The 23,842-nt window shown below is 50.3% G+C and overlaps 1 long non-coding RNA gene and 1 pseudogene across 1 annotated transcript; both read left to right on the top strand.

Moving 5' to 3' along the window:
- Positions 1–837: 837 nt before the first annotated feature.
- LOC132251333 (uncharacterized) lies at positions 838–6,238 on the top strand. The gene is made up of 2 exons (XR_009463314.1): positions 838–1,984; positions 4,992–6,238. It is a non-coding gene; the product is annotated as an uncharacterized LOC132251333 (long non-coding RNA).
- A 562-nt stretch (positions 6,239–6,800) lies between these two features.
- On the top strand, positions 6,801–10,695 carry LOC132251558 (olfactory receptor 6M1-like; annotated as a pseudogene).
- The last annotated feature ends 13,147 nt before the right edge of the window (positions 10,696–23,842 follow it).

Genomic DNA, 23,842 nt, shown 5'->3' with positions numbered 1-23,842 from the left:
CCCAGGGGAGCCTGGGATTGTACATGGGGTCCTGGGGAGAAAAAAGACCTGTCTAGAAAATGTATTAAGAAAAAGATCCTCATTCCATGGCCTGAGACTGCCCAGACCAGGGCAGCAGCATCTTCCAAAACTGGTGCAATGAAAACCAGGTGGGGCCACGTCTCCCTTCCCTGGTGATCCTTTCAGGTGCAGTCTGGGCACAGACAGGCAGATGGGCACAGGGAGCTGCTGTTCAGGGGCTGCTGCACCTGTTTTGTGTCCCTGGAGCTGCTGCAGCAGGCACACAGAACGACCCTCCTTAGAGCCCCTGACTCCTTCTCCATGGCCCCTTTCCCTGCACTGCTGTCTTTTCCCAGGGGTCAGCACCACAGGAAATGTCGTGATGATCAGGGTTGAGGAGGGGCCTCACTGCATATGTTTGTGGGGAATGGGGCTTCCCAAGGCATTTGGGCCATTTCTGCACTTGACTCTATGTAGGTACTGGGGGGATGGCCTGTGGAGGCCCCTCCTGCCCCTCAGACCTCAAGGAAATGATCTCCACTAAGTGCACACTTCTCATGTCACCAGGCAAAGTTTCTTTGGTCCCCCTTCCCTTGCTGACATGTGCCTCAGCATTGCAGCTCCCAGCACTGGGTCCTGATCACCCTCTGCGGGAGGGATGGGTCAGCTGCTGCCCCCCAGGAGCCCTGCACTCAGACCAGGCTCTGTCTGCAGTCACCTGAGTGCTGGCTCCATGCTGGGGTCTCCATCCCTGCAAGGCCTGTTGTCTTGCTGCCTCTGGACTTGGTGTCCAGGAATGATGCCTTCTCCAAGGGCCTCACAGCTTCTTCCTGGTGAAAAGCTCCCCAGAGCCTTAGGGATACAGGGGGGCCTCAACCCTTCATTAGCACTGGTCAAGCATAGGGAGTCCCAGGTTAGGAGCTGTGATGAGACCCCAGCTATCCCTGTGGAGAAGTCTGAGCATGGATACGGGGTTTGGCGAGAGGAGGATCCTGTGAAAGTGGACAGAACCTAGTGTGTCACGGGGGTTCAGGAGCCTGGTTTCAGTGGCCTAGGTGATTGCCAGACGCCCAGCTTCCCCGAGCATGAACACTACCCTGGTGTCCATACAGCAGAAGGCCTGGGAGGTGGGGCCCCAGAGCTACTGATGCCTTGAGCCATTGGTAGGCAAGGCTTTTCCACTGTCCATGGATCCAGAAATGCATGTGATGGGAGCTGCTCAGGCAGGGCTGGCCCACGGTTGACCCTCAAGCACTGCCCTTAGTGGGTCCATCCTGCATCTCATCTAGGGTTTCCTCTTCTGATGCACATCAGTGGAGGAGGGTGCAATGATGGACAACTGGGGACCCCGGTCTGAGACGTGGAGCAGCGAGTGAGCAGATGAGACGTAGCTGTGTACCACACACCTGACCTGAGAGCCAAGGCAGCAGGAGCTGGGAAGCTGGGCAGAGTTTGGAAAGAGCTTGCCCTTTTTGCACAGCCCCTGCTCTGCTCTGTATCACTGTGTGCTGGATCTGACACAGTAATACGTGGCGGTGTCTGCAGCTGTCAGGGAGTGCATCTGCAGGGAGAGCTGGTTCTGGGAGGTGTCTGCAGAGATGTTCGTTCGGTTCTTGAACAATGGGTTGGGGAGTGCTTTTCCCACCGCCGGTGAATATGCTCCAATCCATTCAATCTCATTTAGCCCCTTCCCAGGTCCCAGCCGGGCCCAGAGCCAAAAATAGCTGTTGTCAGTCAGGGACACACCAGAGACAGTGCATTGCAGGGTGAGGGTCTCCCCAGGCCGCACCACATCTGTGCCAGACTGGAGTAGTGTCACCCCTGCGAAGGCACCTGGGAGACAAAAGACAAGACCAAAACAGAATGAGCTACCTGCTGCGCCTGGGGTGTGTCCCCACATCATTCCCCATCTGCGCCAAGAACTGACCTGTGGGAGCAAGGAGCAGCGGGAGGAAGAGCAGGAGAGCAGCCATCCCGCTATGGGGTGAGTCAGTTCCTGGCAGACAGAAAGGGGCCGAACAGGGACTGGGCAGGGACTGAGGCTCTGGGACATTTACCCAGGAGCCCTGGGCAGGGATTTGCATGCGAGTTCCCTTGGGAGGATAAGAGCTGAAAGCATTGGACTCCTGCCTGCACTGGGCAGGAGTTTGTGTAAAGGCAGCATCCTGCAGAGGTGCTTTGTGAGCCAGCTGTAATGGGCTTCCCTGAATTTGGCTTTGTCTCCATAGTCCAGGCTATTCAGGCTATTCACCTGTGACCTATTCAGTCACAGGTGTGTTTGGCCTCTGGAGGTGTCTCCACTTAATCCGAGAAGGCTCCTTGGAGCATTGTTGTAATAAGGGCCCCCCCCCTCCCCCCCCCCACACACACCAGTTCCAGCCTTTTCCCTCTACCTGGAAAACCAGTACATATTGCAGCTTGTGAGAACGCAGACATGGTGCAGGTTAGGCCTGGCCCAGCCCTACCCTGCTCTGGCTGCAGCCTCTGAGGGGCCTCAGGGCTCCTGTGGTGTGTGAAGAAGCTGCTGGGGAGTGCTAGGCTGTGTGATGTGGAAGTTATCCGCGTGTCAGAGCTGATACAACATTCAACCAGGTTTATGTTAAACCAGTTTCAGACATTTTCAAACCGCTTTATGTGCACTGAGCTTCTGTTCTGTTACAGGTTTAAACCAGTTTCTCATCACTTAAAGCAGTTTATGTGTAACTTCTGTCCCTAGCCTAGAAGTTCAGTGCACAGAAACCATTTTCAAAATGCCTGAAACTGGTTTAACATAAACCTGGTTGAATATAGCATCAAAGTTAAATCATTTGGGTCAAACTGGTCTATGAAATTTCTGCCCCAGACCCCTTCCTAGTTCAAGTTAAACCAGGGTCTCCCAGCATCCCAGCATTTTGCAGCACTGGGCTGTGCTGTGCTGCCTGCTGTAGAGAGCAGAGCTGGCCTTGCCCTCTGCTCCCTAGATGGAGCAGTGAGGGCTGGCTTGATGGCCTCACTGACTGGCTTACTGCCCACCCCTGACAAATGCCTGCTGGGGTCTGGGGCCAGGGATGGGGGTTAAATTTCCCTTCCCTCAAATACGGAGCTTCCCTGCCCTGCTTCCTCAGTGCTGCCTGTGACTGGGGAATGCAAATCCCAGAGACACCTGGAAGCAGGAAGAGGAAGTAATGAGAAACCCTGCAGAGTCCTGCTGCAATGACTGTGGACTGCCATTCCCACAGACCTTGGGGGCAGCAGGAGGAGGAAGCAAGCACACATCCCATGCTGCCTATGTGCCAGAGACCTGTGCTTTAGCGCCCCAGGCTTCTGACTTGAGCCACTGCAGACATGGCTGAATTTCCCAAATCAAAAGTGAATGTCTTCCTAGACCCAGGGGTGGGCAAAATATGGCCCACGGGCCTGATGCGGGCCACCAGGCCATTTTATTTGGCCCATGGGACCCCTAAAAAATTTAGAAAATTAATATTTAGCTGCCCCTGGCTGCCTGTCATGCAGCCCTCAATGGCTTGCCAAAATTCAGTAAGCGGCCCTCCACCCAAAATAATTGCCCGCCCCTGTCCTAGACTATTTGCATATGGATAATGTAGTCATCTCAAAAGCCACAGCACATCGGTGCTGCAGGGTTTGATGTTCTCAGGAAACCATGAGCTTCACTCTTGGAGAGGATGGATGGTTCAGTGGTAAGGGCACAACCCCAGTACTTGAAAGACTGGTTCTTCCATAGGCTTCCTGTTTAGGTTTAAGCAAGTCACATAACAGCTTGATCCTTCCGTTTCCTCTGTGTCCAGTGGGGATTATCACCCTCCCTGAATTCACAGGTATGATGTAATCATGATGTAATGATGTAATCATGAAATATTAAATGCTTCTAAGATACCATGATGAAGGGCATCATCTAGGAAGCCTATGTAGATCAAGCTTCTCAGGGCAGCAGCGGTATCATTGTGCTTATATCCACTTCAAAATCGATGTATTTATTTTTTGGTCCAGTACTGCTAATATAAGCTAATATCCCTCCCACAGTCCCCTCCCATTGGGGTTGGGGAAACTGAGGGATGGAGTTCAACTTATTTGACTCTGAGACTACATTACATAATACTAACCATCACATTTAATGAATTAAAAGTGAAAACCCCATTTAAAATCAAAAGGGGACACAATAGACATAGTTTGTCAGAAGACCTACTTGCATTTTATCTAGGAATATGTAGCAAGGTATCAATAGAAAGAGCTGCAGAGAATAAATGCATTTATTTACCATATTTAACTGCATATCACATACCTCCTAGTAAGATATGCACCTTGTTTGAGGGAGGCAGAATGAAGGGGAAAAAGATGTTTCTAGTTGTAGCTGAATGCTGACTTTGGGGGAGCTGACTGCAGCAGCTGTGGCTCTGTGTGGATTAATATTAGCTCTGCCCCTGAAGGATAAACTCTGCCCCTTGGAGGGAAATGTATGGCAGCCACCATGCAGCAATGTCTCCATGTTTGTCCAGCAAAAACAAATCAACTTCCCCACTTATGACTCACCTCAATTTTGGAGGGCTATAAAAGGTTTGCGTGGTATGTGGGGAAAGTATAGTAATTGCACCAGAAGACTATAGCAACTTCCTCTCATGAATACCTATAATGTGACTAACATGGGACTTACGGCCATGCCCAGAAGTCACCCCTACCATCTGAATAAATATACTTTCTAGTCCAAAGAGCTCATCTAAATAGTCAAGACAGGGAAAATCCAGCAGTTAGGTGACAGGCCTTAAATTACATAGCAGTTAACATCAAAGCCTCGATTAGATGCCACTTCTTGCGTCTCCCCCTCCTTTACCTTTTTTGGTGCCAGGAGCAGTGAAAGACTAAAGGTGTTCATAGGGAGAAAGTACTGGAAAGCAAAGGGCTCTTCTTTGTAGCAATGAAAGGTAGAACAAAAGTATTTTTTTTTTTAAAAGACAGGCAAATTCATGTTAAAAATAAGGTGTACTTTATTTTAACAGGGGAGCAAGGAAACGCTGGAACAAAGTTCTCAGGAGAGTGGTGGGTTTTCCAACTCTTGCTGTTTTCACACTGGGACTGGATAATTGGAGTCAAACCAAGGTAGCTGACTATCTGTGAAGGTCATGGGGTTAAATTTAGACCACAGATGTCAGGAGTTTGGACTGTTTGGTCAGATGGTCCTTTCTATCCTGGGACTTTGGGAGTGATGGATTTAAGGCCTAAGGATATGTCTGCTGAAGTCACTGGGGAGACCACATCGGCTTCAATGCCTCCTGGTTTGGGCTGGTACCTCAACAAGGAACAGCATTACAGTCACGTTTCTAAGGCTGGTTCTGGGCCAGGATGCGTTAGGTCTCAGGGTTTTGTCCAAGCCTCCAGTCACTGTGGGCAGCACAGTAATACACAGCACTGTCCTCAGGCTGCAGGTTCCTCACTTCCAAGTGAATCAAGCTGTTGGCATTGTCCCTGGTGATCTTAACACGCTCCTGAAAAGCCCGCCGAACGTTGGTAGATGTGGCATCTTTGTTAGCCTCCCCAATCCAGCTCAGTCCCAGGCTGTGGGGCTGCCGGACCCACTGCATCCAGTACTTGGTAAAATCAGAGCCAGAGTATTTGCAGGAAAGTTTCAGGGTCTCCGCAGGTCGTTTAACTTCTGATGGTGGCTGGATCAGGGACCCTTGGCTCTGGACAGCTGAAGGTATAAGTCTTTGTTAGCAGATGGCTGAGTAGGAAGTGGTGGAGACAGATTATAGCAGGTGGAAAGATGCATGTTGAAAGGGCAGAGATGCATACAGTCCCTGAAGGGACCGAAGGAAAAGCAACAATTGCTAGGTACTGCAGTAAGATTCATGGATAGGAATAGTGAGCTAGTTGGATATATATACTAGTAGAGGTTTAACCAAGGTCAAAGTGGTCCCATCAAATAATACATGCCAGCTTCTATAGCCAACTGCACATAGAGCTGTTATGCCTCCAGCTGCCTTTGAGCCACAACTTTGAATAACCAAGGCTTGAACTCACACCTCTGAAGCTGGATTGAATTGCCTGAACTGCTCTTCTTTTGTGCCTCGTTAGCTGTTTCTTCCCATCTCTTTTCTACTTAGGCACTATTAAAAATTCAGCAGAAAGGAACAGGAGATTGCGGGAGGGAAGCAAGAGGACCATGCGACCACTGTATGGTGCTCTACTTACCCCAAAAGCAGCTCAGCAGCACGGAGATGAAAAGGAAGGAGCACATGGTGAAGGGTATGGAAAATGACGGCACAAAATTGCCAGAGGGGAAAGGCAAAAGAAAAGGCCTTTTCCAGGCTGCTTTTAATAGGGAAAGAGGAACTTGCATTTGCATTGGGGTGACTATAAAATCACCCTGTCACTCCCATTGTCCCATAATTTTGCTATCTTTGTGTCATACACTCTTTAGGTATTTTTGTGAGTGGCTGCATAGGATTTTCTGGGTTGTTTTTATAGTTGGTCAGACTAGGTGAATACAATGGTCATTCTGGCCTTGCAGTCTATGGATATAAGTGCTGAGGTTAAAACTATTCATGCTGTTTTTAGATGCTAAATTTTACTAAGAGGTTTAGACACCTAGAACGCAAGTCCAATTGCAAGAGGGACCTAGCACCCACAGCACCTTGGAAAGTCTCAGCCCTTAAGGAAGGGACTTCATCCTAGTCAGATTGGACAGTAAGTCCTCATTCATCCTAGCAGTAATTTCACAGCTAGATCCTTTTCAGAAACAGCTCTTCTCCAGACAGTTAGTTATTCTAGAATATAGAAAATAGCATCTAACTTGTCCTAGTTTTTGCATGTCGCTGGTGGATGTACAGCTTTTAATACATTTGTGATCTTTGGTCTATTTTCAGAAGAAATAAAATATTATGGAAATAATAAATATCCAGTGACCTGTAGGTTAGTGGGAACTTTTAATTGGATACTTTTGCAGAGGTCCTCCATTCCCCACACCTTGAACTGATGCAAAGAGTAATTAAGCTATCAAATCATAGACAGTTTTAGGAGCTTAAGTTATTCAATAGTTTAGTTTACAGAAGTGGAGCAAAGAGAGTGCATTTTGTTTAAATGAAGAAATACCTAAAGGAACATAGGACTGGAAGGGGCAATCCACTACTGCAGGCAGTTGTTAGGTAACCCAGGTTTTATGAATTTTACTACTCTTGAAGACTCTAACAAGCTGTGGCAAATCGCTTCTGTAAGTATTTGTGAATGGCTCTGTTTGGTGGGATGTGTATCAGTTGTCTTTCTCCATTGCTGGTAGGAAATAGCTAAGGGAGAAAGTGTGATATCACAGAAACTGGTAGTAGCGTTATGGAAATGAACACTTGGTAGTTAAGCATACTTTTCTTACTTCTCTCTTTTTGAGATCTCTAAACCTAGCATTGATCTGTGCTTGTATTTCCTAGAAGAGAATACCTGAACAAATGCAAGATGCTGGCCCTAGATTAGAGTCCTGGGCTGCAGGAGGGGAGTGAGGTTGGTATATTGAGAAGGGAGGCAGGCAGGCAAGGCAGGCAGTACACCTGAGTGCTATTCTCTGCCCTGCTCCTGCCTTACTCTTTGCATGGATTTGTCCTTTACAGCTAAGACTCCATATTCCTGCTGGTTCTGTGCTGTCTGAAAGTGCCATGTGTGCCCGAAGTGGGTATTGTCTACTTTTGTGATGTAACAGGCCTTTGGATAAACCAGAGGGCTTTTCTCCTGGAGACTTCCCATAATGGAAAACCACTTCCAAAGGCATGAAAGGCATGGAAATTAGCGGGGCACCTTCTGAAAGTCAACTGCAGTGCCTAGCTCTCCTATTTGCCTTTGCAAGAAGTTCAAGAGGCCCATTTAAAACTACTACAGTATACATTTGTATATACCCAGAGAGGCTTGCCTATCAACATTGAATGGGAACAGATAGATGACTGTGAATGAGGATGGAGGAATAGATGGATGGGTGGATAAATGGAGAAACCTGAATCAATTAATTGTGCAATGTAGGTGGGGGAAATAAGGTGAGGTTGCAGTGGTTTCCTCATTTCAAATAACATTGTATTTCTATTATTAACATAGGGAGATTTCTTTCTGTATAAAAAGAGTGTAAGGGAATGGTATACTGTATGGGTCAACAGCTAGCCCTTAACGGCATAGGCAGTCAGCTATCCAGCTGCTTGGTAGATGCTGCTAAAGGAATGGTGCATATATGCAGAGTGATGCATTAATAGTGGGATTGGCCTCTGCTGTTGTGTTTATTGAGCCTGAAGTAATTGAGAATTCATTTATCCTTTCTGCAGGAAAAACATGAAGGGAAAAAGGAAAATGAAACCACCGTGGATGAATTCATCCTCCTGGGGTTCACTGGGGTCTTGGAAGTCCAGGTATTTCTCTTTGCTGTCCTCCTGGTCACCTACATAATGACCCTGGCTGGGAACCTCACCATCATCAGCATTATATGGACTGACCACCGCTTCCAGACCCCCATGTACTTCTTCCTCAGCAACCTGTCCTTCTTGGACATCCTGTTCACCTCAGTCATCTCCCCTAAGATGCTTATAAACTTCATGATGCATAGCAAGCCCATCTCGTATGGTGGCTGCGTCGCTCAGTGTTATCTCTATTTCCTGCTGGGGACGGTAGAGTTCATGCTGCTGGCGGTCATGTCTGTGGACAGGTATGTAGCCATCTGCTACCCTCTGCGCTACACTACTATCATGAACAACAAGGTCTGCTTGCTCCTGATGCTGGGGTGCTGGGCTGGAGCTTTCTTTTCTGTTCTCACCCCAGTCATTGAACTCTCCCGGCTGCCATTCTGCGATGTGAATATCCTGGACCACTTCTTTTGTGACGTTGCTCCCCTGATCCAAGCCTCATGTGACAACATGCACTTCTTTGAGATGCTGGCCTTCATCTCCTCCTCCATTGTAGTGCTCAGCTACATAATCTCCACCATTGTCAGCATCCCCTCTGCCACTGGGAGAAAGAAGGCCTTTTTCCACCTGTGTCTCCCACATCATTGTGGTCACCATTGCCTATGCAGCTCCATCTTCACGTGTGTTTGTCCTGAGCAGAGCTACTCCCTGGACTTTGACAAGGTGGCGGCCGTGCTGACCACGGTGGTGACCCCTCTACTCAACCCCTTCATATACAGCCTGAGGAATGAGAAAGTGAAAGAGGTCCTGAGGGAATCCTGGGCCAATTTCAAATCTTATTTCAAATAACAATCTTTTTTTATCCTATCTTGCTCCAGTTTACTGTACTCTAAGCTACTCTACTTCTTTAAACTAGTCATGTCAGGAAGCCCTCATCCTAAGGAGTGTAAGCAAAGCAAAATGACAGTGTGATTTATAGTACCTGCTAAATAATACTAGCTAGAACAGATAACCGGAGCGTTGAAACCCAGACACTAGCAACCAGGTTATGCACTTTGGCCTGTAAAGATTTGCAGTACACATTAAAGCTTGCCACACCACCTGTCCAATGCTATATTTGTCCAGAGTGTTGCTAGTTTAAATGAAGATGTGTTATGGTAGCATGCTTATTGTGCTGTGTAGAAATACCCAGCTGTTCTATGGATGCTGTACGAATACAGAGCAAAAAGATGTCCTGTGCCTTCACCAAAAGCATACAAATGAAGCAATTGCAGTGTTTTATTCTAGAAAGCCAGACAAGTTTATTTTTGAGTATTAAAGGCTATTCAAGTCTACCTTTTGTTTTCAAGCCTAGTTTAGTCCAATTTATACTAAGGGAAGTTTAAGTTAGCAATTAGAAACAAATCTTTCTCACTAGGAGGGTAGCAAAGCACTGGAACAGGTTGCCCAGAGAGGTGGTAAAAGATCCATCCTTGGAGGTTTTTTAAGACCCGGCTAGACAAAGCCTTGGCTGGGTGATATAGTTGGACATGGTCCTTGCTTTGAGCTGGGATTGGACTAGATGACCTCCTTAAGTCCCTTCTAACCCTAATTTTCTATGATTCTAGGTTAATATCCAAGGTTAGGGAAGTATTTTCTAGCATGGGCTACTTACATCTCATCTAATCATATCCCATTTGCTGTAGAATAGAGAATCCAAATTCTTCCCAGGAGAGCATCCTCAGGCCTAACACAAACTAGTCATGCCTCTCCATATCTTTTATAATATACCCATCACGAGAAATTATGACTGCTTGTCAGTGAAGTTTTGAGCCTAAATCTTCTATATATGGTCCCCTCTCGCTCACTTACCTGTGGAGGAAGCTCCCATGTGACTTTTTGTGTGTTCATGTTAAGAAATGTCTTGGTTTTAGTCTGCTTTTGTTTTACTGCTATTGGTAGTATAACTTTTTTGCCTTCAGTAGGAATTAAACAAACTACACCAGAGAGTTTAACTGCATGGGTTTCACACTCTGCTCTCTTGATATGTAGCACAGTCCTCACTCAATTTATTGTGATCATTATTTTAAATAAAGACACATGTATGTCTAAAGGCTCTGCTTCTGGTTTCCAGGAGTTGGTGAATATCTGAGACTGTCTAAGAGATCAAGTGCTCAAACAAAGACACAATGGTGGAAGGGATGATTTTTTCAGAAAGTGTTGAGCACCTGTTATCTTAAATTAAGCTCCTGTATGAATTTCACTTTCCCAAAATTCAGACATGTGGTGTGGATAATTTTATCCTTAAGTTGCACATCTTCGTTGTTGTTAGTCTAATAAAGAAGCTTGTTCTGGCCTTGGCACATGTAAACTAGATTTGTGGTATCAACTCAAGACATTTCAAGACTCAGGACAACTCAAGACCTATCAAGGACTCAAGACACTCAATTTGATTACTTTGGCTATTCTTTAGACTTTGTCTGTAACTTCTGGGCATTGCACCTTGGAGGAGAGTTTGGGAAGAAGTAAGATGCCCTTGTCCCATTCATTACCCATTCTAAATCCCTAGGCCTGCAGTTCCCAAAATGTTGGCCCCATGAACAATTTTCAACCATGTACCTTCATCATCAGACATCAAAACTGAAATCAGTATCTGTGGACCACTTGCTATGACCTCGTAGGCCACCAGTGGCCCATCTCCCACACTCCAGGAACTAAGTCCTTAAGGAAGTCTAAACATTTCAGCATTAACTCTCTGATCCTTCATTCCCTGCTGTGGAAAATAATGAGCCCTTATTTGTCCTAATTCATTTTAGATGCAAGCAAAAAAAACCAGGACTGTCTCTTCCTAAGAGCAAGCACAACACCTGGCTTAATAAAGCCCTGGATTCCTCAGTAAAACTGGTAGTAAAGCTGGCATCAGAAATATCTCTTTCTTGCCCAAGATCTTGGAGTGTCCTGCCAAGCAACTGACACTCCCTGGTCCTTGCCCTTCTGCAGAAGGATCATTCAGGGGTTGGGCTGCTTCACCTCACATGCATGAAGAATAGGAGAGAAAAGACCAGAATTAATTGTCCAAGATAACAGAACAAGTCCAAAGCAGAGCTGGGAACAGAAAATGGATCGCTTGATCCCTAGTCCATTAAAAACCTGAAGAGCAAGCCACACAAGGAAAGGCTGATAGAGAAAGGAAAGGTTCAACCTAGAGAAGAGAAGACTTTGTGGGGATTTGGTGGCAGCCATAGGTAGAGGCAGAAACCAGGAGCAGAAGAAGCCCAAGCATTTGTACCCTTATTGCTGGGAACGCAGCTCCTTTGATATGCCCCAGGGCTCCGCCCCTGAAGTCCCCCAAACCTGACAGTTTTCAGTCTTCAATCAGGTCCTGAGGCGTTCTTCTTCCCTCTCCAGTCAGGATTTAATCCCTGGCTGGTTCAAGTGATCTGAAGACCTGATGTCTCGCACCCAGCAGGGAGAGCACGGGGCTGGCAGCTGCTGCCTCTGCTGCTCACACATCCAGGTCGGTCCTGCAGGGCTGGTTTTTGTGCAGGCTCTCATGCATTTTCATTCACTGTGTCTCTGGCACAGTAATACTGGGCCGTGTCTGCAGGCTGGACCCCGGTCAGGCGCAGGTAAACTTGGCTGCTGGACGTGTCTCTGCTGATGGTGAGGCGGCTTTGGAGAGCGCTGTTATAACCAGTGTTTCCACCGCTCCAGATAGCTCCAACCCACTGCAGCCCTTTCCCTGCTGCCTGCCGAAACCAGTTCACACCATAGCTAGTGAGAGAGTATCCAGAGACGGTGCAGGTCAGGCTGAGGGTCTCTCCAGGCTTCACGACCCCTGGGCCAGACTCCTTCAGTGTGACCTGAGCCAGGACACCTAATGGAGAAACCTACAGCATTAGTAAATGAACAATCTTCTACCAGTCTCCCTCTCACCCTGACATTGCATCCCCCTGTCCCACAAGACAGGAGGCAGGCACTTACCCAGTGGAGCTGCCAGAAGGATGAGCAAAGCCAGTGCTGGTGTCATGGTCATTGTGGCTGATGCCCGGTGTCCCCAGCAGACAGGAGGCGGCAGCTCTGGGGAGACACTGAGGTGCACAGAGCCAGGGCTGGTGTTTAAGGAGGAACCTTGCATGCGTTAAGCAGGAAATTGGGGAACCACATTTGCATGTGCTTCTTTTATAAGGGCCTTTCACAGATCCCAGATCTCACACAAGGTAGATTTGGCTGTTGAGTAAAGGGGTTTTGAGAGCCAAGGGGAAACCTGGAAACGGGGAGTCGGCTTTGTTATTGTACCAGACAAATGGCACAGTAAACCAAGAGCCAAACAATAAAAATCTAGAGGAGTGCCAGATTGTGTCTCTGGCTGGATATTATCAAGGCAAAACCTCCCATGATCTGGGACTTCCCCTCTCTCCCAAGGAAATATCCCACAGTCCTGCCAGGGAAAAATCCAGTTTCTCAGTGAAGGAAGGATCCATGCTACTTAAATGTCGAATGAGCCCCAGAGGCTTGGGGGTGCCTTATTTTATTCAGAGGGTCCCTGACCTTTGGTAGAAGTGACAACTTGTTTCATAGCAGCTGAGGGATCGATACCACCAGAAAAAAAATCTAATGGATGGTTTTTATTTCATATGGAAGGAATCCCAGGGTGTGAAGGTTAAATGCTGTCAGTTTGCTTCATGTCTGGTAAACTGGCTATCATTTGAACAGGGCAAATGAGGGAAATGATGAAAAAACAGAGCATAAAAATCCTCCCTTTCCTAAGAGAGCAGTTGGTCCTTCATAGTTGCTTTGTGCTTATCTTGGCCCATGCACGTGTGCTGGGTGTCTCTGCCCTCTGGTGCCTATGTGGGCAGGGGGATACTGCATGCATGCATCCGGTGTGTCTGTCTGCATCACAGGATGTGGATGTGCACTCGTCTGGTCTCTGGGATAGGAGAAGGGTGAGGTCCATCACAGATACATCCTGCCATGCACAGATCCTGAGCTGGGGGAGGACTCGAAAACCTGGATGCCTAAATATTTTGCCTCATGTGGAAAATCTGAAACACCCAGGGTGGTTAACCCCTTGAAGCCTAGTCCTACACAGCTGCATGAAGCCCCAGCCCCTGGGTGTCTGTAGGCCTACTGGAGTAGTTCAGGCTTCCCCAGGACCTTTCCCCTCTACCTGCAGGGTATGGCTCATGGCCCGGCTGCCCTTGAGTGCTGCATGCTGGGGAGAGCCCAGGGCTGGGGAGCCCCATCCTGCCCTGTGTGTGTGCAAGCCACAGGAGGCTGGGGCTGGGTCCAGTCCTATCAGCATCCTCTTGTTGTGCTGGGGTCTCCTGCAGCTCCTCCCACAAGTCCCTGGGTTGGTCTCTGCAGGTATGCTCAGGACTGGCCCTGCTGCTGTGTGGCATGGAGATATGGCCCATGGGCTTGGTCATGTCAGAGCAGGAGGCAGTGAGTTTTCAGGGTGGGGGGTCATGGGGTACCACCAAGTAGCCATGTCCCTCCCTGGCCCCAGGACCTGGCCCCAGGACCTGCTTAGGGCAGACTGGACATGACCCCTGAGGAGAAGCAGCTGTCCCATCACCCCTTTGTGTTAAAAGCCAGGGCTGCACAAGGATGCCAGACACCCCCCGGCATCCCCCACCATGGACCGCAAGGGTCTTGGAGGACCTGCCTTTGCCTGTCTCAGTGTCTCCAGCTAAACTCTGTTTTCTGTGGGAGGATGGGTTGCATAGCAGGACAGACTCCTCTGTATGGATCCAGGTGACAATCCTGGCTAATCTGACTTCTCTGTGCCCCTTTGCTTCCTGCTGTGGCTTGCTCCTGACTCCTGCATCCATCCTCCTGCAGCACCAAGCCCTGACTGCCCACAGCCATGCTGCGTCCCTGATGCTCTGGGCCAGGCTAGGGCTGTTCTCTGCCCTGCTCCCCGTGAAGAGTGGGGGCACGCAGCTGAGGCACAGGGCTTTGCCCCAGGCAGGGGCTGCAGCTGCGCACAGGCTGCATGCTCTGGTTTTTGCAGAGGGGCTGAGCCTGAGGTAGCTGAGGGGACTGGGTGCCCAATGCCCAGGCCTGCATGGTGGGATTTTCACGACTGAGTCACTGAGACTCCCTGGAGCACCCGTTGCAAACACGGCTGGTTTCTACTCTAGTGTCCTGTCCTCCCCAGTCACATTTGGCCCCGGCTGTTGGGATGTGGGACTGTCCTGGTCTGACTACAAGCACCCACCAGCCAAAGGCTGCAGCCCAGCACTGCCCCTCCCTGGGCCACAGCTTGGGGGTGTTTCCCAGGGTGTGAGTGCTGGAGTGCTAATTAAATCCAGAACCAAAATCAGGACTACAGAGCTGTGTCCCTAGTCCTGTAACAGCGCAGCAGTCTGCTGGCCAATGCCTGAGTCCTGGGTGCCAGCCTAGGGAGTCTTTGTCTTGTATTCCTGCCAGAAGGACAGGCAGAGCAGGGGCACGATGCAGCAGATCTCCTCCTAAATACCAGATTCTGACCCACTGGTCACTTTTGAGTCTCCTTCCCTGGATTTAATCCCTGGCTGGTTCAAGTGATCTAAAAGGCCTGATGTGTCCGACCCAGCAGGCAGAGCACGGAGCTGGCAGCTGCTGCCTCTGCTGCTCACACAGGCGGGCAGGTGCTGCAGGGCTGGTTTTTGTGCAGGCTCTCATGCATTTTCATTCACTGTGTTCCTGGCACAGTAATACTGGGCTGTGTCTGCAGGTTGGACCCCGGTCAGACGCAGGTAAACTTGGCTGCTGGAGGTGTCTCTGGTGATGGTGAGGCGGCTTTGGAGAGCGCTGTTATAACCAGTGGTTCCAGCACTCCAGATTATTCCAACCCACTCGAGCCCTTTCCCTGCTGCCTGTCGAACCCACTGCATATGATAGCTAGTGAGAGAGAATCCAGAGACGGTGCAGGTCAGGCTGAGGGTCTCTCCAGGCTTCACCACCCCTGGGCCAAACTCCTTCTGCGTGACCTGAGCCAGGATACCTAATGATCAAAAATACAGCATTAGCAAGTGGTCAATCTTCTAATCGTCTCTCTCTCATCCTGGCATTGCATCCCCCTGTCCTACAAGACAGGAGGCGCTTACCCAGTGGAGCTGCCAGAAGGATGAGCAAAGCCAGTGCTGGTGTCATGGTCATTGTGGCTGATGCCCGGTGTCCCCAGCAGACAGGAGGCGGCAGCTCTGGGGAGACACTGAGGTGCACAGAGCCAGGGCTGGTGTTTAAGGAGGAACCTTCCATGCGTTAAGTAGGAAATTGGGGAACAACATTTGCATGTGCTTGTTTTATAAGGACCTTTCACAGATCTCACACAAGGCAGATTGGCTGTTGACTACAGGGGTTTTGAGAGCCATGGGGAAACCTGGAAATGGGGAGTTGGCTGTGTTATTGTACCAGATAAATGGCACAGTAAACCAGGAGCCTGGGGAAGCAAATAAAGATCTAGAGGAGTTCCAGATTGTGTCTCTGGCTGGATTTTATCAAGGTAAAACCTCCCATGGTCTGTGACTTCCCCTATCGTCCATGGAAATATCCCGGAGTCCTGCCAGGGAAAGATCTCCCAGGGACAATTCCAGTTTCTCAGTGAAGGATGGGTCCATGCTACTCCAATGTACAATGAGTGGACTGAGCCCCAGCAACTTGGAGATGCATTACTTTATTCAGAGGGTCCCTGACCTTTGGTAGAAGTGACAACTTGTTTCATAGCAGCTGAGGGATCGATACCACCAGAATACAGAAACCTAATGAAACTGGATGTTTTTTTAATTCAGGTAGAAGGAATACCAGGGCATGAAGGTTAAATGCTGTGAATTTACTTTGTGTCTAGAAACTGGCTATCATTTGAACGGGGCAAATGAGGGAAATGAGGAAAAAACAGAGCATAAAAACCCTCCCTTTCCTAAGAGAGCAGTTGGTCCTTCATAATTGCTTTGTGCTTATCTCTGTCCATGCACATGAGCTGGGTGTCTCTGCCCTCTGGTTCCTATGTGGGCAGGGGGATACTGCATGCATGGATCTGGTGTGTCCGACTGCATCACAGGATGTGGATGTGCACTCGTCTGGTCTCTGGGATAGGAGACAGACCAGGTTCACCAGGCATCCTGTCATGCACAGATCCTGATCTGGAGGGGGGCAACAAACCCTGGGTGCCTAAGTATTTTGACTCATGTCGAAAACCTGAGTGGCCCAGGGTGGTTAACCCCTTGAAGCCTAGTCCTACACAGCTGCATGAAACCCCAGCACCTGGGTGTCTGTAGGCCTACTGGAGTAGTTCAGGCTTCCCCAGGACCTTTCCCCTCTACCTGCAGGGTATGGCTCATGGAGAAGCTGCCCCTGAGTGCTGCATGCTGGGGAGAGCCCAGGGCTGGGGAGCCCCATCCTGCCCTGTGTGTGTGCAAGCCACAGGAGGCTGGGGCTGGGTCCAGTCCTATCAGCATCCTCTTGTTGTGCTGGGGTCTCCTGCAGCTCCTCCCACAGGTCCCTGGGTTGGTCTCTGCAGGTATGCTCAGGACTGGCCCTGCTGCTGTGTGGCATGGAGATATGGCCCATGGGCTTGGTCATGTCAGAGCAGGAGGCAGTGAGTTTTCAGGGAGGGGGGGGGTCAGGGGGTACCACCAAACAGCCAAAGATGCCAGACACCGCCCACCCCCACTCCCTGATATCTCCCAGAGTCCCCAGCTGGCCCCTGCTCCTGCGTAAGCTTGGGTTGGATAGCAGGACAGACTCCTCTGTCTGGATCCAGGTGACAACCCTGGCTCTTCTGACTGCTCTCTACCCCCTTGCTTCCTGTCCTGGCTTGCTCCTGACTCCTGCATCCATCCCCCTGCAGCACCAAGCCCTGACTGCCCACAGCCCCGCTGGGCCCCTGGTGCTCTGGGCCAGGCTAGGGCTGTTCTCTGCCCTGCTCCCCATGAAGGGAGGGGGCACGCAGCTGAGGCACAGGGCTCTGCCCCCGGCAGGGGCTGCAGCTGTGCACAGGCTGCATTACCCAGTATTGGCTGAGCGGCTGAGGCTGAGGTGGCTGAGGGAACTGGGAGCCCCGTGCCCAGGCCTGCATGGTGGGTTTTGCAGGACAGAGTCACTGAGACTCCCTGGAGCACCCACTTCAAGCATGGCCAGTTTCTTCTCCAGTGTCCTGTCCACCCCCATCACACTTGGCCCCAGCTGTTGGGATGTGGGACTGTCCTGGTCTGACTACAAGCACCCGCCAGCCGAAGGCTGCAGCCCAGCACTGCCCCTCCCTGGGCCACAGCTTGGGGGTGTTTCCCAGGGTGTGAGTGCTGGAGAAGTCCCATCCAGCCTCCCTGGGGACGGCGCATGCAGGCCTGGTCCTGGCTGTGTGAGGCGCTGGGGAGTTCCCCAGAGCTGGCGTCTCCCGGCTGGCTGCATCTGAGCCGGCTGCTGCAAGGAGCTGGGTGGGTGCTCTGGCCAGGTCCCTGCTGCCCAGCTGGGCAGGGACCGGGTGCTCTGTGTTTCCCACTGTGCATTATTTTTGGTGCCACTCGCTGCCGATCAGAGCTCAACCGAGCAGCGTGCTGGGCCTGTGGCAAATCCGCCCATGTGGGGCCCTGCCTCCACTCTGATCCCATGTGCCCCGGATCGTAAGAAGCGGCGTTGGGGGTGGCGGGTAGCAGGTAACTGGACGTGGAGCTGCTGCACTGCGCAGCTTGGCACCACCGCTGCTTCATCCAGCTCCGCGGGGGCCCCCAAAGTGCAGGGCCTGGGACGATCACCCCAATTGACTCTCCCCCCGACCAGGGACAGACCAGCTGCCTATTTCCATTAGCCTTTGTATGTGGTGAGTATTGCATGTTGCTTCCTGGGTCTGTACACAGAGCTGTAGGAGGTTTCATAGATTTCAAAGACATTAGGGCTGGAAGGGACCTCAGAAAATCATTGGGTCCAGCCCCCTGGCCCAGGGGTAGGAAGTCAGCTATGAGCAAAGTATCCCAGCTAGATAAGCATCCGACCATTACTTAAAAGGGTCCGGGGTGGGTGCTTGCCTGTGGGTGAAGTCTGTTTCAAGCTCTCGGATGGTAAAGACATGTTTTCTGATGTCTAGCCTAAAATGCTCTTCCAGGAGTTTGTGACGGTTAGACCTTGTCTTCCCTTGGGGTGCCCTGGTGAACAGATGGTCTCCAGCTTCCTGACGCAAAACCCCTTATGTATTTACTAGCAATTTGCTTGTCAAGAATGACAGGAGCGGAGGCTGCAGGCAGAGAGGGAGGCCTGCATCTGGCCTCCTCCCCCCTCCTCCTTGCCTCAATCCAGGGTCGCTCCCCGCCTCCACTCTGCCACTTGGGGCTGGGGCGGAGGCTGTTCTCCCCCCTCCCACCTGCCAATTTCAGTGGGGGTTGGGGCCTTTCCCCCCCTCCACTTCAGTCTGGGGTCGGAGCCTGTGGCAGAAAGCCACCTTTATTTTACTCCCCAAAAAACTGCTCTGTGACCATTTTGATTAGTCTGGGCCCAGCAGAGAGAGGACACACGCCTTTACCGTATCTCTTTAGGTAACCTGAGCTGGATACACTCCTGAGGGAGCGGGGAAACCTGCTCCCTCTGCCTACGTGACCGGCATCACATACCTGGGTGAGGGACTTCCTTCCTGGTGGGCTAGAGTCTGCCTGGCAACTAGTGATGTATTTCAAATTGGTTAGCTGACAGCCAACAGGTGCTGGCCTCCATCGGACCAGGTGAATGAGGTCACAAGGGCTATATAATTTAAGGACTGCCTGGGAGGAGTGGGGCAGTAGCCATGAGGGATATTCAGGAACGAAGAAGAGCTGGACCATCTGAAACTGGCTCTTTCTCTCAAAACTCATGAGCAAGGAACTGCCTGCCTCCAGAGGGATTCTCCACCTGTCTCTGGATGATACCTGTGAGTAAGCTACCTGAGATCCAACTAGATATATAGCTAGATACATAGATGCAAGGTTGCCTCATCCTTCTCTTGTGGAGGTTGAAGAGTCTGTCTTCATATGGTCTTAGCTGCAGGCCCGCAATCATACAAGTAGACCTCCTCTGAACCCTCTCAATGGTATCCACATCCGTCTTGAAAGTCAGCACCCAAAACTGGATGCAATACTCTTATCTGCGGCCTCTCCAATGCCACGTAGAGGGGAATTATCACTTCCCTAGAGCTGCTTGTGATCCACCTACTGATGCAAGAAAGAGTGCGGTTAGCCTTGCTTATCACCTCGTCACACAGGTGCCTCATGTTCATGTTTGCGTCAACCAGGACTTCGAGATCTCTTTCCACTGTTGTGGTGCTCAGACTGGGACCCCGCTGTCAACAGGTGTGTTGGAGAGTCTTCTTCCCCAGGTGCAGCACGTTGCATTTATCCTTGTTAAATTGCATCCTGTTCTGATCCACCCACTTCCCCAGTTCATGCTATAAGCAGTAAATGTGTAGCCTGAGGCTTTACAGCTCAGCTTCACTGACTCCCCAGGCTTCCTAACCTCTGGTCTGGACTGTGTCAGCTGGATCTGGGAACTGGCTCCTGCAGAGAAAGGAGAATGGAAGAAATTAAGCCTGTGGGGGCTGCGAGACAAAGAGTTGTGTGTGCTGCTGGCTGCTTTCCCGTGTGGGTCAGCCTCTCCTTTATTAGGGGAGTTCCTCTGCCTCATTTGCATGTGGTCACTACTAAAGCATTTACATGATGCTCCTCGGTACTGGCATTATCCCATAAATGTCTCAAGCCCCATGGGGTGCAGACAGGATGGCTGTAGCAGTGGCTGGTTCAAGACAGCACAGGAGTCAGGTGACTTTAGTGGGAGAGGAGTGTGAGTCAGGCTGGCCAAATATTGTGCGCAGGTGTCTAGTACTAGGGCGTGAGAAGGTAAAACTCAGGGATATGAATGTAGAAGTGCTAGATTTTATGCCCTCACTTGGGACATGAAAATACTCTTCACAGGCAAGCCGTGCAGGGGACACTAGAGTTCTCTTGACCCGTTGCAACCTCCTTGGCTGGTTACTGATGCTCACACCTAGATGCTAATTGCTGATGGCTGCCACCGCCTTTCTATTGTTCCTCCTGGATGTGGTAATTGTTGTGGTCTCTTCTCCCTGTTTCCTGGTAGAGCAGAAGCAATGGAGTGATTTCTGGCCTGCAGATCCTCAAGGGTCTTGTGTAACAAAAGGGCTTTTGGTGGGGAATGGATGCCCACATGAAATGGTCCAGCAGATCTGCGCTCATGCAGTGCCTGTTTCCAGCTCTGGGCTCAAGGCTGCTGGTTTGTGGATGCCGTGCCCTGCAGCAGAAGAGACACATGAAGCTGGGGTTTTCGATATACACGGAACGGACCCATTCACGTGTTTCTGCACAGTAACAGCAGGCCTTGCCCACGGGGCTTCGTCTGCTGAAACAGGAGGTTGCCCACAGACACCCGGAATTGCCCTTTCCTTGAATCTTGGAGCAACAGAAGTGTGGGTCTCTCTGACCCCTTTGCATGTCCACAGGCTGTGTTGGGTTTGATTCAGCAAGAAGGACAGGACCAGGTTCCCAATTGCTTTCAGGACTGAAGAGAAAATAAGGAGATGGAGAGAAGGACAGACAAGTTAGATGCGTCTGTAAGAGGATGGAGTCATGCTCTAGTCCAAGCATTACCTGTGTTTCCAGTGAGTTATTCTCTTCTAGCTACCCTTCAACATCTTCATGTTACTTTAATAACAGATTTAGTTTCACAGTGAAGGCTGTGGGGCCTGCACTGCTGTCTCGATCTCTGTTCCCAGATGCTCTGTTAATGTCTACAAGAGTTCTGTATATTTTAGGGAGTCACCTCTGCATTTATCCCTGTGTTGCTGAGAACAGGACTTGACTATGGAGAAAAATCATTTTCATCCTCTTTGGAGAGCTCAGACGGCTGGGGAGGAGCAGAGGAGTAGTGGGTGGGGCATGCATGTCTGTCTCTGACACCTAGTGCCTTGTTGTGGGCCTGAGGTTTTATGGTAGGGAAGCGTGGACTTTGAGTACAGCCCTCACAAGTGGCCAGTGGCTGAAACATCAGAAGACAGAAGCAGGCTGTAGACATACTTCAACATACTTACACTTCATTTCAGCCACAGGAGTAGCCCGGGGGAGGAGAGTGAATTCTGCTGTAGGAGGCCACTAGTATTGGACTAGCCAGGTGGGGATACTTTCTTCTGGGAAATCACTGTGAGCAGTCAGAGGAAACTTGTATTTACAGGTGCTTTGATGCTTTTGTCTGCTGAAGGGCCCCAGGCCAGCAGGTGGATTCTGGTTGCAGCTTTGGGTGCAATCTTTGCCCTAGGTTCCTCTTCCCCTTGCCCTGGGACTTTATATCCCCCCCGCCCCTCCCGGGGTTGGGTTAACCACAGAGGTGCTGCGAGGTTGAAGAGGCCCATCTCAAGGCTGTGATCTCTTTGTCTTCATTGGCCTGTCACCTGATATTATCCCTTCCATCCCAGTTTGCTTTCTGTGCAAGGAGAATATCTGTGTCATTTTTTCGTTCCCACACGTGCCTGTTGCCCCACCTCAAAGGGATTTGAGACGGGGCAAGTTTGGCACACGCGCGCTCATCTAGATGAGCCGTCCAAGGCTAAGATAAGCTGAAGACAAAAGAAGAACAACCGCAAAAACAGAAGCTGGGTATGGAAAAACCCCAAAGCAAAGGATGCCAATCCCTATAAAAGAACACTTTGAAAATGCCAAGTTGGGTGAGTCTCTTTCTCTACTGCTGTTTCATTGGAGCACAGATGCATGTGTTCACCCCGCTCCAGCTGGTATCTTCAAATGTGCTATTTTCAAATCGTCACCATCTACTCAATAAGCCCAGGTTGGCCACCCAGGGCTGATATTGAGGAACTCTTGTTGGTAGCTATATCTGGTGTCTGTGTGAATGAAATGTTATTTTTGTGTCTGTATGCCTGTGTGTAATGATTTGTGTGTGTTTGTATGAATGGTATTTCTGAACCTCTATGTCTGACTCATGTGATCAATAAACACAGCATCTTGCCTTATCCCAATTTATAAAGTCTCGCTTGTGATTTAAACAATCGGGTTAATTTGATAACAACGTGTCCTATACAAATCTTGCTCCCTGCATGATTAGTAATTGAGAAACAGCTCCAGTAGATCCTGAGAGTCCTTCAAGGCAGCTTCCAATTTTCCATGTGATGCGTCTGCAGGGGTGACCCTCTTTGTGTCTCTTCCTGGGGTGGGAGCAGGCAGGGGGGTGAGATGTGAAGGTTTTTCTGCAGGTGGTTCAAAAGATGTGAGGATGTTTGTGCTGAAGTGTGGTGTTTGGGTGGGTGCCCCTAAGTGTCGTACGTTGGTGGCTAACAGACTCTGTCCGTCCTCAAAGATGCAGTCGGGGCAGAGGTGAATGGTGTCAGCTCCTCCGTGGTCTGTAGGTTTGGTTGTTATTTCATTGTTGCTACTAGTTTGTTTCCAGTCCCAGTCTCATTTCAGACCCGCTCCTGGGCCCATGGTTCTTCGCCGTTGACACACAAACATGCATTAGCACACACCAACACATGTTCAGGCACATAGACACACGACATGCATGCACGCAAACTGTCACATGCACACACCTCTATGCACACAAACATGCTGCCCATTCCCAAAGATTTCATGAGATTGTGCTATTTATTCCTTCAGTTGTAGCCCTGAAAACAGGGTGTTAGCGGATCGGGGAGCCTTCAATGCCAATGGGAGGGGACAGGTGAGGGCTTGGCCAGCAGAAGTTGCTGAGACTCCTTTGTCAGCTACTGTGCATAGAGACCCAGTGGGGGCACGGGCTATGTGACAGCAGGGTGCTTGTGAGTGCCCTGTCCTGCCTGCCATGTCCTCTGAAGGGAACCATGTGTGAGAGTGCAAGGGCAGTTCTGTGTCTGGGCTCAACCTGCCTTTCCCATGCGGTGCATCTGGTACAGTGATACTGGGGCATGTCCTCAGTTTTCAAGCTGTTGATCTGCAGATAGAGCAGGCTGGTGGAAAGGCTTTGCAAGAGCGGTGCATGTAGTCTCCAGGTTTCCTCACAGCACCTCTCGTTTCCCTGAGCTCACCCTGCACCCTGACCGCTGCAGTGAGAGACATGATGAGAAGCCTGGACACATGGATCCTCAGTGCCAAGACCCAAAACTAGGCATCCCTGCTGAGCACTGGGGAAACCCCAAACCTGTGAGAGCTGAAGGCAGAGTGCAATGGGTCAGGGCTGGGGGAGCTCTCTTGGGGCGGGCTGAATATGCAGGGAGCCTGAAGCAGTGGCTTCCCCATGCAGAGCTGCAGGAGCAGGGCAGGTGCCAGGTTTGAGCAGGACTTGGCCTAAGCATTTGCATGATCTGCCTCTGAAGTGGGAAGGCAATGTGGTCCCCTTGGGAACTGCAGGGGCAAAGCCCTGGGATGAGGAAGGAGAATGGGGAGCCAAGGGCTGGGCAGGAGCTGAGGTTCAACCTGGTGTGGTTTTTCCCAACGCACAAGCACAGATGAGCCCACAGGCACGTGCCCCCTGCCCGTCGTCTTGGACTCATGCCC

The sequence above is a fragment of the Alligator mississippiensis genome, chromosome 7 (assembly GCF_030867095.1).
Source record: "Alligator mississippiensis isolate rAllMis1 chromosome 7, rAllMis1, whole genome shotgun sequence".
In the NCBI taxonomy this organism is placed as follows: Eukaryota; Metazoa; Chordata; order Crocodylia; family Alligatoridae; genus Alligator; species Alligator mississippiensis.
The sequence above is the reverse complement of the archived record's forward strand: the minus strand, read 5'-3'. Positions and strand labels throughout refer to the sequence as shown.